At 47.2% G+C, this 10,000-nt stretch overlaps 25 non-coding genes and 9 pseudogenes across 25 annotated transcripts; all 34 read left to right on the top strand.

Annotated features, from left to right (window-relative positions):
• The first annotated feature begins 112 nt into the window (after window positions 1-112).
• On the top strand, window positions 113-231 carry LOC146292074 (5S ribosomal RNA). Its single transcript, XR_014757603.1, has one exon. It is a non-coding gene; the product is annotated as a 5S ribosomal RNA (ribosomal RNA).
• Window positions 232-405: 174 nt separating this feature from the next.
• On the top strand, window positions 406-524 carry LOC146292073 (5S ribosomal RNA). The gene has a single exon (XR_014756556.1). It is a non-coding gene; the product is annotated as a 5S ribosomal RNA (ribosomal RNA).
• A 182-nt stretch (window positions 525-706) lies between these two features.
• Window positions 707-825, top strand: LOC146292072 (5S ribosomal RNA; annotated as a pseudogene).
• A 170-nt stretch (window positions 826-995) lies between these two features.
• On the top strand, window positions 996-1,104 carry LOC146292071 (5S ribosomal RNA; annotated as a pseudogene).
• A 190-nt stretch (window positions 1,105-1,294) lies between these two features.
• Window positions 1,295-1,413, top strand: LOC146292070 (5S ribosomal RNA). Its single transcript, XR_014756554.1, has one exon. It is a non-coding gene; the product is annotated as a 5S ribosomal RNA (ribosomal RNA).
• Window positions 1,414-1,569: 156 nt separating this feature from the next.
• On the top strand, window positions 1,570-1,688 carry LOC146292069 (5S ribosomal RNA). The gene has a single exon (XR_014756553.1). It is a non-coding gene; the product is annotated as a 5S ribosomal RNA (ribosomal RNA).
• Window positions 1,689-1,874: 186 nt separating this feature from the next.
• LOC146292068 (5S ribosomal RNA) lies at window positions 1,875-1,993 on the top strand. The gene has a single exon (XR_014756552.1). It is a non-coding gene; the product is annotated as a 5S ribosomal RNA (ribosomal RNA).
• A 164-nt stretch (window positions 1,994-2,157) lies between these two features.
• LOC146292067 (5S ribosomal RNA) lies at window positions 2,158-2,276 on the top strand. Its single transcript, XR_014756551.1, has one exon. It is a non-coding gene; the product is annotated as a 5S ribosomal RNA (ribosomal RNA).
• A 168-nt stretch (window positions 2,277-2,444) lies between these two features.
• Window positions 2,445-2,563, top strand: LOC146292066 (5S ribosomal RNA). The gene has a single exon (XR_014756550.1). It is a non-coding gene; the product is annotated as a 5S ribosomal RNA (ribosomal RNA).
• A 206-nt stretch (window positions 2,564-2,769) lies between these two features.
• Window positions 2,770-2,888, top strand: LOC146292065 (5S ribosomal RNA). The gene has a single exon (XR_014756548.1). It is a non-coding gene; the product is annotated as a 5S ribosomal RNA (ribosomal RNA).
• Window positions 2,889-3,062: 174 nt separating this feature from the next.
• Window positions 3,063-3,181, top strand: LOC146292064 (5S ribosomal RNA). The gene has a single exon (XR_014756547.1). It is a non-coding gene; the product is annotated as a 5S ribosomal RNA (ribosomal RNA).
• A 182-nt stretch (window positions 3,182-3,363) lies between these two features.
• Window positions 3,364-3,482, top strand: LOC146292063 (5S ribosomal RNA; annotated as a pseudogene).
• Window positions 3,483-3,658: 176 nt separating this feature from the next.
• LOC146292062 (5S ribosomal RNA) lies at window positions 3,659-3,767 on the top strand (annotated as a pseudogene).
• Window positions 3,768-3,955: 188 nt separating this feature from the next.
• LOC146292061 (5S ribosomal RNA) lies at window positions 3,956-4,074 on the top strand. The gene has a single exon (XR_014756546.1). It is a non-coding gene; the product is annotated as a 5S ribosomal RNA (ribosomal RNA).
• A 156-nt stretch (window positions 4,075-4,230) lies between these two features.
• Window positions 4,231-4,349, top strand: LOC146292060 (5S ribosomal RNA). Its single transcript, XR_014756545.1, has one exon. It is a non-coding gene; the product is annotated as a 5S ribosomal RNA (ribosomal RNA).
• A 178-nt stretch (window positions 4,350-4,527) lies between these two features.
• Window positions 4,528-4,646, top strand: LOC146292059 (5S ribosomal RNA). Its single transcript, XR_014756544.1, has one exon. It is a non-coding gene; the product is annotated as a 5S ribosomal RNA (ribosomal RNA).
• Window positions 4,647-4,818: 172 nt separating this feature from the next.
• On the top strand, window positions 4,819-4,937 carry LOC146292058 (5S ribosomal RNA). The gene has a single exon (XR_014756730.1). It is a non-coding gene; the product is annotated as a 5S ribosomal RNA (ribosomal RNA).
• Window positions 4,938-5,127: 190 nt separating this feature from the next.
• On the top strand, window positions 5,128-5,246 carry LOC146292057 (5S ribosomal RNA). Its single transcript, XR_014756542.1, has one exon. It is a non-coding gene; the product is annotated as a 5S ribosomal RNA (ribosomal RNA).
• Window positions 5,247-5,418: 172 nt separating this feature from the next.
• LOC146292056 (5S ribosomal RNA) lies at window positions 5,419-5,537 on the top strand (annotated as a pseudogene).
• A 176-nt stretch (window positions 5,538-5,713) lies between these two features.
• On the top strand, window positions 5,714-5,832 carry LOC146292055 (5S ribosomal RNA; annotated as a pseudogene).
• A 186-nt stretch (window positions 5,833-6,018) lies between these two features.
• LOC146292054 (5S ribosomal RNA) lies at window positions 6,019-6,137 on the top strand. The gene has a single exon (XR_014756541.1). It is a non-coding gene; the product is annotated as a 5S ribosomal RNA (ribosomal RNA).
• A 172-nt stretch (window positions 6,138-6,309) lies between these two features.
• Window positions 6,310-6,428, top strand: LOC146292053 (5S ribosomal RNA). Its single transcript, XR_014756540.1, has one exon. It is a non-coding gene; the product is annotated as a 5S ribosomal RNA (ribosomal RNA).
• A 164-nt stretch (window positions 6,429-6,592) lies between these two features.
• LOC146292052 (5S ribosomal RNA) lies at window positions 6,593-6,711 on the top strand. The gene has a single exon (XR_014757767.1). It is a non-coding gene; the product is annotated as a 5S ribosomal RNA (ribosomal RNA).
• Window positions 6,712-6,895: 184 nt separating this feature from the next.
• Window positions 6,896-7,014, top strand: LOC146292051 (5S ribosomal RNA). The gene has a single exon (XR_014755982.1). It is a non-coding gene; the product is annotated as a 5S ribosomal RNA (ribosomal RNA).
• A 156-nt stretch (window positions 7,015-7,170) lies between these two features.
• On the top strand, window positions 7,171-7,289 carry LOC146292050 (5S ribosomal RNA). The gene has a single exon (XR_014756539.1). It is a non-coding gene; the product is annotated as a 5S ribosomal RNA (ribosomal RNA).
• Window positions 7,290-7,461: 172 nt separating this feature from the next.
• LOC146292049 (5S ribosomal RNA) lies at window positions 7,462-7,580 on the top strand. Its single transcript, XR_014756538.1, has one exon. It is a non-coding gene; the product is annotated as a 5S ribosomal RNA (ribosomal RNA).
• Window positions 7,581-7,768: 188 nt separating this feature from the next.
• On the top strand, window positions 7,769-7,887 carry LOC146292048 (5S ribosomal RNA). Its single transcript, XR_014756537.1, has one exon. It is a non-coding gene; the product is annotated as a 5S ribosomal RNA (ribosomal RNA).
• A 164-nt stretch (window positions 7,888-8,051) lies between these two features.
• LOC146292047 (5S ribosomal RNA) lies at window positions 8,052-8,170 on the top strand (annotated as a pseudogene).
• Window positions 8,171-8,346: 176 nt separating this feature from the next.
• On the top strand, window positions 8,347-8,465 carry LOC146292046 (5S ribosomal RNA). Its single transcript, XR_014756536.1, has one exon. It is a non-coding gene; the product is annotated as a 5S ribosomal RNA (ribosomal RNA).
• A 198-nt stretch (window positions 8,466-8,663) lies between these two features.
• LOC146292045 (5S ribosomal RNA) lies at window positions 8,664-8,782 on the top strand. Its single transcript, XR_014757304.1, has one exon. It is a non-coding gene; the product is annotated as a 5S ribosomal RNA (ribosomal RNA).
• Window positions 8,783-8,954: 172 nt separating this feature from the next.
• On the top strand, window positions 8,955-9,073 carry LOC146292044 (5S ribosomal RNA). The gene has a single exon (XR_014756535.1). It is a non-coding gene; the product is annotated as a 5S ribosomal RNA (ribosomal RNA).
• Window positions 9,074-9,241: 168 nt separating this feature from the next.
• LOC146292043 (5S ribosomal RNA) lies at window positions 9,242-9,360 on the top strand (annotated as a pseudogene).
• Window positions 9,361-9,536: 176 nt separating this feature from the next.
• Window positions 9,537-9,645, top strand: LOC146292042 (5S ribosomal RNA; annotated as a pseudogene).
• Window positions 9,646-9,839: 194 nt separating this feature from the next.
• LOC146292041 (5S ribosomal RNA) lies at window positions 9,840-9,958 on the top strand. The gene has a single exon (XR_014757302.1). It is a non-coding gene; the product is annotated as a 5S ribosomal RNA (ribosomal RNA).
• Window positions 9,959-10,000: the final 42 nt, after the last annotated feature.

Here is a 10,000-nt window from a genome sequence, read left to right as displayed (position 1 = left end):
ACACGAGAGAGAGAGAGAGAGAGAGAGAGAGAGAGAGAGAGAGAGAGACTACCTTGCATTGTCAATTGCTAAATCTGTATATGGATAAGTAGCCTATGGTTGTCAACTTATTTAGTACGGCCATACCAGCCTGGCAACGCCCGATCTCGTCTGATCTCGGAAGCTAAGCAGGGTCGGGCCTGGTTAGTACTTGGATGGGAGACCGCCTGGGAATACCAGGTGCTGTATGCTCTTTTGCTCATTCACTTAGAAACTGAAATCTTGCAATATGCACAAGTAGTCCTTCATGAAAGGGGCTGGAAGCTGTTTTCATTTTGACACGAGAGAGAGAGAGAGAGAGACCACCTTGCATTGTCAATTGCTAAATCTGTATATGGATAAGTAGCCTATGGTTGTCAACTTATTTCGTACGGCCATACCAGCCTGGCAACGCCCGATCTCGTCTGATCTCGGAAGCTAAGCAGGGTCGGGCCTGGTTAGTACTTGGATGGGAGACCGCCTGGGAATACCAGGTGCTGTATGCTCTTTTGCTCATTCACTTAGAAACTGACATCTTGCAATATGCACAAGTAGTCCTTCATGAAAGGGGCTGGAAGCTGTTTTCATTTTGACACGAGAGAGAGAGAGAGAGAGAGAGAGAGACCACCTTGCATTGTCAATTGCTAAATCTGTATATGGATAAGTAGCCTATGGTTGTCAACTTATTTTGTACGGCCATACCAGCCTGGCAACGCCCGATCTCGTCTGATCTCGGAAGCTAAGCAGGGTCGGGCCTGGCTAGTAATTGGATGGGAGACCGCCTGGGAATACCAGGTGCTGTATGCTCTTTTGCTCATTCACTTAGAAACTGACATCTTGCAATATACACAAGTAGTCCTTCATGAAAGGGGCTGGAAGCTGTTTTCATTTTGACACGAGAGAGAGAGAGAGACCACATTGCATTGTCAATTGCTAAATCTGTATATGGATAAGTAGCCTATGGTTGTCAACTTATTTCGTACGGCCATACCAGCCTGGCAACGCCCGATCTCGGAAGCTAAGCAGGGTCGGGCCTGGTTAGTACTTGGATGGGAGACCGCCTGGGAATACCAGGTGCTGTATGCTCTTTTGCTCATTCACTTAGAAACTGAAATCTTGCAATATGCACAAGTAGTCCTTCATGAAAGGGGCTGGAAGCTGTTTTCATTTTGACACGAGAGAGAGAGAGAGAGAGAGAGAGAGAGAGAGAGACCACCTTGCATTGTCAATTGCCAAATCTGTATATGGATAAGTAGCCTATGGTTGTCAACTTATTTCGTACGGCCATACCAGCCTGGCAACGCCCGATCTCGTCTGATCTCGGAAGCTAAGCAGGGTCGGGCCTGGTTAGTACTTGGATGGGAGACCGCCTGGGAATACCAGGTGCTGTATGCTCATTCACTTAGAAACTGAAATCTTGCAATATGCACAAGTAGTCCTTCATGAAAGGGGCTGGAAGCTGTTTTCATTTTGACACGAGAGAGAGACCACCTTGCATTGTCAATTGCCAAATCTGTATATGGATAAGTAGCCTATGGTTGTCAACTTATTTCGTACGGCCATACCAGCCTGGCAACGCCCGATCTCGTCTGATCTCGGAAGCTAAGCAGGGTCGGGCCTGGTTAGTACTTGGATGGGAGACCGCCTGGGAATACCAGGTGCTGTATGCTCTTTTGCTCATTCACTTAGAAACTGAAATCTTGCAATATGCACAAGTAGTCCTTCATGAAAGGGGCTGGAAGCTGTTTTCATTTTGACACGAGAGAGAGAGAGAGAGAGAGAGAGAGAGAGACCACCTTGCATTGTCAATTGCTAAATCTGTATATGGATAAGTAGCCTATGGTTGTCAACTTATTTCGTACGGCCATACCAGCCTGGCAACGCCCGATCTCGTCTGATCTCGGAAGCTAAGCAGGGTCGGGCCTGGTTAGTACTTGGATGGGAGACCGCCTGGGAATACCAGGTGCTGTATGCTCTTTTGCTCATTCACTTAGAAACTGAAATCTTGCAATATGCACAAGTAGTCCTTCATGAAAGGGGCTGGAAGCTGTTTTCATTTTGACACGAGAGAGAGACCACCTTGCATTGTCAATTGCCAAATCTGTATATGGATAAGTAGCCTATGGTTGTCAACTTATTTCGTACGGCCATACCAGCCTGGCAACGCCCGATCTCGTCTGATCTCGGAAGCTAAGCAGGGTCGGGCCTGGTTAGTACTTGGATGGGAGACCGCCTGGGAATACCAGGTGCTGTATGCTCTTTTGCTCATTCACTTAGAAACTGAAATCTTGCAATATGCACAAGTAGTCCTTCATGAAAGGGGCTGGAAGCTGTTTTCATTTTGACACGAGAGAGAGAGAGACCACCTTGCATTGTCAATTGCCAAATCTGTATATGGATAAGTAGCCTATGGTTGTCAACTTATTTCGTACGGCCATACCAGCCTGGCAACGCCCGATCTCGTCTGATCTCGGAAGCTAAGCAGGGTCGGGCCTGGTTAGTACTTGGATGGGAGACCGCCTGGGAATACCAGGTGCTGTATGCTCTTTTGCTCATTCACTTAGAAACTGAAATCTTGCAATATGCACAAGTAGTCCTTCATGAAAGGGGCTGGAAGCTGTTTTCATTTTGACACGAGAGAGAGAGAGAGAGAGAGAGAGAGAGAGAGAGAGAGAGAGAGAGAGAGACCACCTTGCATTGTCAATTGCTAAATCTGTATATGGATAAGTAGCCTATGGTTGTCAACTTATTTCGTACGGCCATACCAGCCTGGCAACGCCCGATCTCGTCTGATCTCGGAAGCTAAGCAGGGTCGGGCCTGGTTAGTACTTGGATGGGAGACCGCCTGGGAATACCAGGTGCTGTATGCTCTTTTGCTCATTCACTTAGAAACTGAAATCTTGCAATATGCACAAGTAGTCCTTCATGAAAGGGGCTGGAAGCTGTTTTCATTTTGACACGAGAGAGAGAGAGAGAGAGACCACCTTGCATTGTCAATTGCTAAATCTGTATATGGATAAGTAGCCTATGGTTGTCAACTTATTTCGTACGGCCATACCAGCCTGGCAACGCCCGATCTCGTCTGATCTCGGAAGCTAAGCAGGGTCGGGCCTGGTTAGTACTTGGATGGGAGACCGCCTGGGAATACCAGGTGCTGTATGCTCTTTTGCTCATTCACTTAGAAACTGACATCTTGCAATATGCACAAGTAGTCCTTCATGAAAGGGGCTGGAAGCTGTTTTCATTTTGACACGAGAGAGAGAGAGAGAGAGAGAGAGAGACCACCTTGCATTGTCAATTGCTAAATCTGTATATGGATAAGTAGCCTATGGTTGTCAACTTATTTTGTACGGCCATACCAGCCTGGCAACGCCCGATCTCGTCTGATCTCGGAAGCTAAGCAGGGTCGGGCCTGGCTAGTAATTGGATGGGAGACCGCCTGGGAATACCAGGTGCTGTATGCTCTTTTGCTCATTCACTTAGAAACTGACATCTTGCAATATGCACAAGTAGTCCTTCATGAAAGGGGCTGGAAGCTGTTTTCATTTTGACACGAGAGAGAGAGAGAGAGAGAGACCACCTTGCATTGTCAATTGCTAAATCTGTATATGGATAAGTAGCCTATGGTTGTCAACTTATTTCGTACGGCCATACCAGCCTGGCAACGCCCGATCTCGGAAGCTAAGCAGGGTCGGGCCTGGTTAGTACTTGGATGGGAGACCGCCTGGGAATACCAGGTGCTGTATGCTCTTTTGCTCATTCACTTAGAAACTGAAATCTTGCAATATGCACAAGTAGTCCTTCATGAAAGGGGCTGGAAGCTGTTTTCATTTTGACACGAGAGAGAGAGAGAGAGAGAGAGAGAGAGAGAGACCACCTTGCATTGTCAATTGCCAAATCTGTATATGGATAAGTAGCCTATGGTTGTCAACTTATTTCGTACGGCCATACCAGCCTGGCAACGCCCGATCTCGTCTGATCTCGGAAGCTAAGCAGGGTCGGGCCTGGTTAGTACTTGGATGGGAGACCGCCTGGGAATACCAGGTGCTGTATGCTCATTCACTTAGAAACTGAAATCTTGCAATATGCACAAGTAGTCCTTCATGAAAGGGGCTGGAAGCTGTTTTCATTTTGACACGAGAGAGAGACCACCTTGCATTGTCAATTGCCAAATCTGTATATGGATAAGTAGCCTATGGTTGTCAACTTATTTCGTACGGCCATACCAGCCTGGCAACGCCCGATCTCGTCTGATCTCGGAAGCTAAGCAGGGTCGGGCCTGGTTAGTACTTGGATGGGAGACCGCCTGGGAATACCAGGTGCTGTATGCTCTTTTGCTCATTCACTTAGAAACTGAAATCTTGCAATATGCACAAGTAGTCCTTCATGAAAGGGGCTGGAAGCTGTTTTCATTTTGACACGAGAGAGAGAAAGAGAGAGAGAGACCACCTTGCATTGTCAATTGCTAAATCTGTATATGGATAAGTAGCCTATGGTTGTCAACTTATTTCGTACGGCCATACCAGCCTGGCAACGCCCGATCTCGTCTGATCTCGGAAGCTAAGCAGGGTCGGGCCTGGTTAGTACTTGGATGGGAGACCGCCTGGGAATACCAGGTGCTGTATGCTCATTCACTTAGAAACTGAAATCTTGCAATATGCACAAGTAGTCCTTCATGAAAGGGGCTGGAAGCTGTTTTCATTTTGACACGAGAGGGAGAGAGAGAGAGAGAGAGACCACCTTGCATTGTCAATTGCTAAATCTGTATATGGATAAGTAGCCTATGGTTGTCAACTTATTTCGTACGGCCATACCAGCCTGGCAACGCCCGATCTCGTCTGATCTCGGAAGCTAAGCAGGGTTGGGCCTGGTTAGTACTTGGTTGGGAGACCGCCTGGGAATACCAGGTGCTGTATGCTCTTTTGCTCATTCACTTAGAAACTGAAATCTTGCAATATGCACAAGTAGTCCTTCATGAAAGGGGCTGGAAGCTGTTTTCATTTTGACACGAGAGAGAGAGAGAGAGAGAGAGAGAGAGAGAGAGACTACCTTGCATTGTCAATTGCTAAATCTGTATATGGATAAGTAGCCTATGGTTGTCAACTTATTTCGTACGGCCATACCAGCCTGGCAACGCCCGATCTCGTCTGATCTCGGAAGCTAAGCAGGGTCGGGCCTGGTTAGTACTTGGATGGGAGACCGCCTGGGAATACCAGGTGCTGTATGCTCTTTTGCTCATTCACTTAGAAACTGAAATCTTGCAATATGCACAAGTAGTCCTTCATGAAAGGGGCTGGAAGCTGTTTTCATTTTGACACGAGAGAGAGAGAGAGAGACCACCTTGCATTGTCAATTGCCAAATCTGTATATGGATAAGTAGCCTATGGTTGTCAACTTATTTCGTACGGCCATACCAGCCTGGCAACGCCCGATCTCGTCTGATCTCGTAAGCTAAGCAGGGTCGGGCCTGGTTAGTACTTGGATGGGAGACCGCCTGGGAATACCAGGTGCTGTATGCTCTTTTGCTCATTCACTTAGAAACTGAAATCTTGCAATATGCACAAGTAGTCCTTCATGAAAGGGGCTGGAAGCTGTTTTCATTTTGACACGAGAGAGAGAGAGAGAGAGAGACCACCTTGCATTGTCAATTGCCAAATCTGTATATGGATAAGTAGCCTATGGTTGTCAACTTATTTCGTACGGCCATACCAGCCTGGCAACGCCCGATCTCGTCTGATCTCGGAAGCTAAGCAGGGTCGGGCCTGGTTAGTACTTGGATGGGAGACAGCCTGGGAATACCAGGTGCTGTATGCTCTTTTGCTCATTCACTTAGAAACTGACATCTTGCAATATGCACAAGTAGTCCTTCATGAAAGGGGCTGGAAGCTGTTTTCATTTTGACACGAGAGAGAGAGAGAGAGAGAGAGAGAGAGAGACCACCTTGCATTGTCAATTGCTAAATCTGTATATGGATAAGTAGCCTATGGTTGTCAACTTATTTCGTACGGCCATACCAGCCTGGCAACGCCCGATCTCGTCTGATCTCGGAAGCTAAGCAGGGTCGGGCCTGGTTAGTACTTGGATGGGAGACCGCCTGGGAATACCAGGTGCTGTATGCTCTTTTGCTCATTCACTTAGAAACAGAAATCTTGCAATATGCACAAGTAGTCCTTCATGAAAGGGGCTGGAAGCTGTTTTCATTTTGACACGAGAGAGAGAGAGAGAGACCACCTTGCATTGTCAATTGCTAAATCTGTATATGGATAAGTAGCCTATGGTTGTCAACTTATTTCGTACGGCCATACCAGCCTGGCAACGCCCGATCTCGTCTGATCTCGGAAGCTAAGCAGGGTCGGGCCTGGTTAGTACTTGGATGGGAGACCGCCTGGGAATACCAGGTGCTGTATGCTCTTTTGCTCATTCACTTAGAAACAGAAATCTTGCAATATGCACAAGTAGTCCTTCATGAAAGGGGCTGGAAGCTGTTTTCATTTTGACACGAGAGAGAGACCACCTTGCATTGTCAATTGCCAAATCTGTATATGGATAAGTAGCCTATGGTTGTCAACTTATTTCGTACGGCCATACCAGCCTGGCAACGCCCGATCTCGTCTGATCTCGGAAGCTAAGCAGGGTCGGGCCTGGTTAGTACTTGGATGGGAGACCGCCTTGGAATACCAGGTGCTGTATGCTCTTTTGCTCATTCACTTAGAAACTGACATCTTGCAATATGCACAAGTAGTCCTTCATGAAAGGGGCTGGAAGCTGTTTTCATTTTGACACGAGAGAGAGAGAGAGAGAGAGAGAGAGAGACTACCTTGCATTGTCAATTGCTAAATCTGTATATGGATAAGTAGCCTATGGTTGTCAACTTATTTCGTACGGCCATACCAGCCTGGCAACGCCCGATCTCATCTGATCTCGGAAGCTAAGCAGGGTCGGGCCTGGTTAGTACTTGGATGGGAGACCGCCTGGGAATACCAGGTGCTGTATGCTCATTCACTTAGAAACTGAAATCTTGCAATATGCACAAGTAGTCCTTCATGAAAGGGGCTGGAAGCTGTTTTCATTTTGACACGAGAGAGAGACCACCTTGCATTGTCAATTGCCAAATCTGTATATGGATAAGTAGCCTATGGTTGTCAACTTATTTCGTACGGCCATACCAGCCTGGCAACGCCCGATCTCGTCTGATCTCGGAAGCTAAGCAGGGTCGGGCCTGGTTAGTACTTGGATGGGAGACCGCCTGGGAATACCAGGTGCTGTATGCTCTTTTGCTCATTCACTTAGAAACTGAAATCTTGCAATATGCACAAGTAGTCCTTCATGAAAGGGGCTGGAAGCTGTTTTCATTTTGACACGAGAGAGAGAGAGAGAGACCACCTTGCATTGTCAATTGCCAAATCTGTATATGGATAAGTAGCCTATGGTTGTCAACTTATTTCGTACGGCCATACCAGCCTGGCAACGCCCGATCTCGTCTGATCTCGGAAGCTAAGCAGGGTCGGGCCTGGTTAGTACTTGGATGGGAGACCGCCTGGGAATACCAGGTGCTGTATGCTCTTTTGCTCATTCACTTATAAACTGACATCTTGCAATATGCACAAGTAGTCCTTCATGAAAGGGGCTGGAAGCTGTTTTCATTTTGACACGAGAGAGAGAGAGAGAGAGAGAGAGAGAGAGAGACCACCTTGCATTGTCAATTGCTAAATCTGTATATGGATAAGTAGCCTATGGTTGTCAACTTATTTCGTACGGCCATACCAGCCTGGCAACGCCCGATCTCGTCTGATCTCGGAAGCTAAGCAGGGTCGGGCCTGGTTAGTACTTGGATGGGAGACCGCCTGGGAATACCAGGTGCTGTATGCTCTTTTGCTCATTCACTTAGAAACTGAAATCTTGCAATATGCACAAGTAGTCCTTCATGAAAGGGGCTGGAAGCTGTTTTCATTTTGACACGAGAGAGAGACCACCTTGCATTGTCAATTGCCAAATCTGTATATGGATAAGTAGCCTATGGTTGTCAACTTATTTCGTACGGCCATACCAGCCTGGCAACGCCCGATCTCGTCTGATCTCGTAAGCTAAGCAGGGTCGGGCCTGGTTAGTACTTGGATGGGAGACCGCCTGGGAATACCAGGTGCTGTATGCTCTTTTGCTCATTCACTTAGAAACTGAAATCTTGCAATATGCACAAGTAGTCCTTCATGAAAGGGGCTGGAAGCTGTTTTCATTTTGACACGAGAGAGAGAGAGAGAGAGAGACCACCTTGCATTGTCAATTGCCAAATCTGTATATGGATAAGTAGCCTATGGTTGTCAACTTATTTCGTACGGCCATACCAGCCTGGCAACGCCCGATCTCGTCTGATCTCGGAAGCTAAGCAGGGTCGGGCCTGGTTAGTACTTGGATGGGAGACCGCCTGGGAATACCAGGTGCTGTATGCTCTTTTGCTCATTCACTTAGAAACTGACATCTTGCAATATGCACAAGTAGTCCTTCATGAAAGGGGCTGGAAGCTGTTTTCATTTTGACACGAGAGAGAGAGAGAGAGAGAGAGAGAGAGAGAGAGAGAGAGAGACCACCTTGCATTGTCAATTGCTAAATCTGTATATGGATAAGTAGCCTATGGTTGTCAACTTATTTCGTACGGCCATACCAGCCTGGCAACGCCCGATCTCGTCTGATCTCGGAAGCTAAGCAGGGTCGGACCTGGTTAGTACTTGGATGGGAGACCGCCTGGGAATACCAGGTGCTGTATGCTCTTTTGCTCATTCACTTAGAAACAGAAATCTTGCAATATGCACAAGTAGTCCTTCATGAAAGGGGCTGGAAGCTGTTTTCATTTTGACACGAGAGAGAGAGAGAGAGACCACCTTGCATTGTCAATTGCTAAATCTGTATATGGATAAGTAGCCTATGGTTGTCAACTTATTTCGTACGGCCATACCAGCCTGGCAACGCCCGATCTCGTCTGATCTCGGAAGCTAAGCAGGGTCGGGCCTGGTTAGTACTTGGATGGGAGACCGCCTGGGAATACCAGGTGCTGTATGCTCTTTTGCTCATTCACTTAGAAACTGAAATCTTGCAATATGCACAAGTAGTCCTTCATGAAAGGGGCTGGAAGCTGTTTTCATTTTGACACGAGAGAGAGAGAGACCACCTTGCATTGTCAATTGCTAAATCTGTATATGGATAAGTAGCCTATGGTTGTCAACTTATTTCGTACGGCCATACCAGCCTGGCAACACCCGATCTCGTCTGATCTCGGAAAATAAGCAGGGTCGGGCCTTGTTAGTACTTGGACGGGAGACCGCCTGGGAATACCAGGTGCTGTATGCTCTTTTGCTCATTAACTTAGAAACTGACATCTTGCAATATGCACAAGTAGTCCTTCATGAAAGGGGCTGGAAGCTGTTTTCATTTTGACACGAGAGAGAGAGAGAGAGAGAGACTACCTTGCATTGTCAATTGCTAAATCTGTATATGGATAAGTAGCCTATGGTTGTCAACTTATTTCGTACGGCCATACCAGCCTGGCAACGCCTGATCTCGGAAGCTAAGCAGGGTCGGGCCTGGTTAGTACTTGGATGGGAGACCGCCTGGGAATACCAGGTGCTGTATGCTCTTTTGCTCATTCACTTAGAAACTGACATCTTGCAATATGCACAAGTAGTCCTTCATGAAAGGGGCTGGAAGCTGTTTTCATTTTGACACGAGAGAGAGAGAGAGAGAGAGAGAGAGAGAGAGAGAGAGACCACCTTGCATTGTCAATTGCTAAATCTGTATATGGATAAGTAGCCTATGGTTGTCAACTTATTTCGTACGGCCATACCAGCCTGGCAACGCCCGATCTCGTCTGATCTCGGAAGCTAAGCAGGGTCGGACCTGGTTAGTACTTGGATGGGAGACCGCCTGGGAATACCAGGTGCTGTATGCTCTTTTGCTCATTCACTTAGAAACAGAAATCTTGCAATATGCA

This window comes from Hypomesus nipponensis, chromosome 5, assembly GCF_054491055.1.
Source record: "Hypomesus nipponensis isolate SF chromosome 5, ASM5449105v1, whole genome shotgun sequence".
Lineage (NCBI taxonomy): Eukaryota > Metazoa > Chordata > Actinopteri > Osmeriformes > Osmeridae > Hypomesus > Hypomesus nipponensis.
The sequence above is the reverse complement of the archived record's forward strand: the minus strand, read 5'-3'. Positions and strand labels throughout refer to the sequence as shown.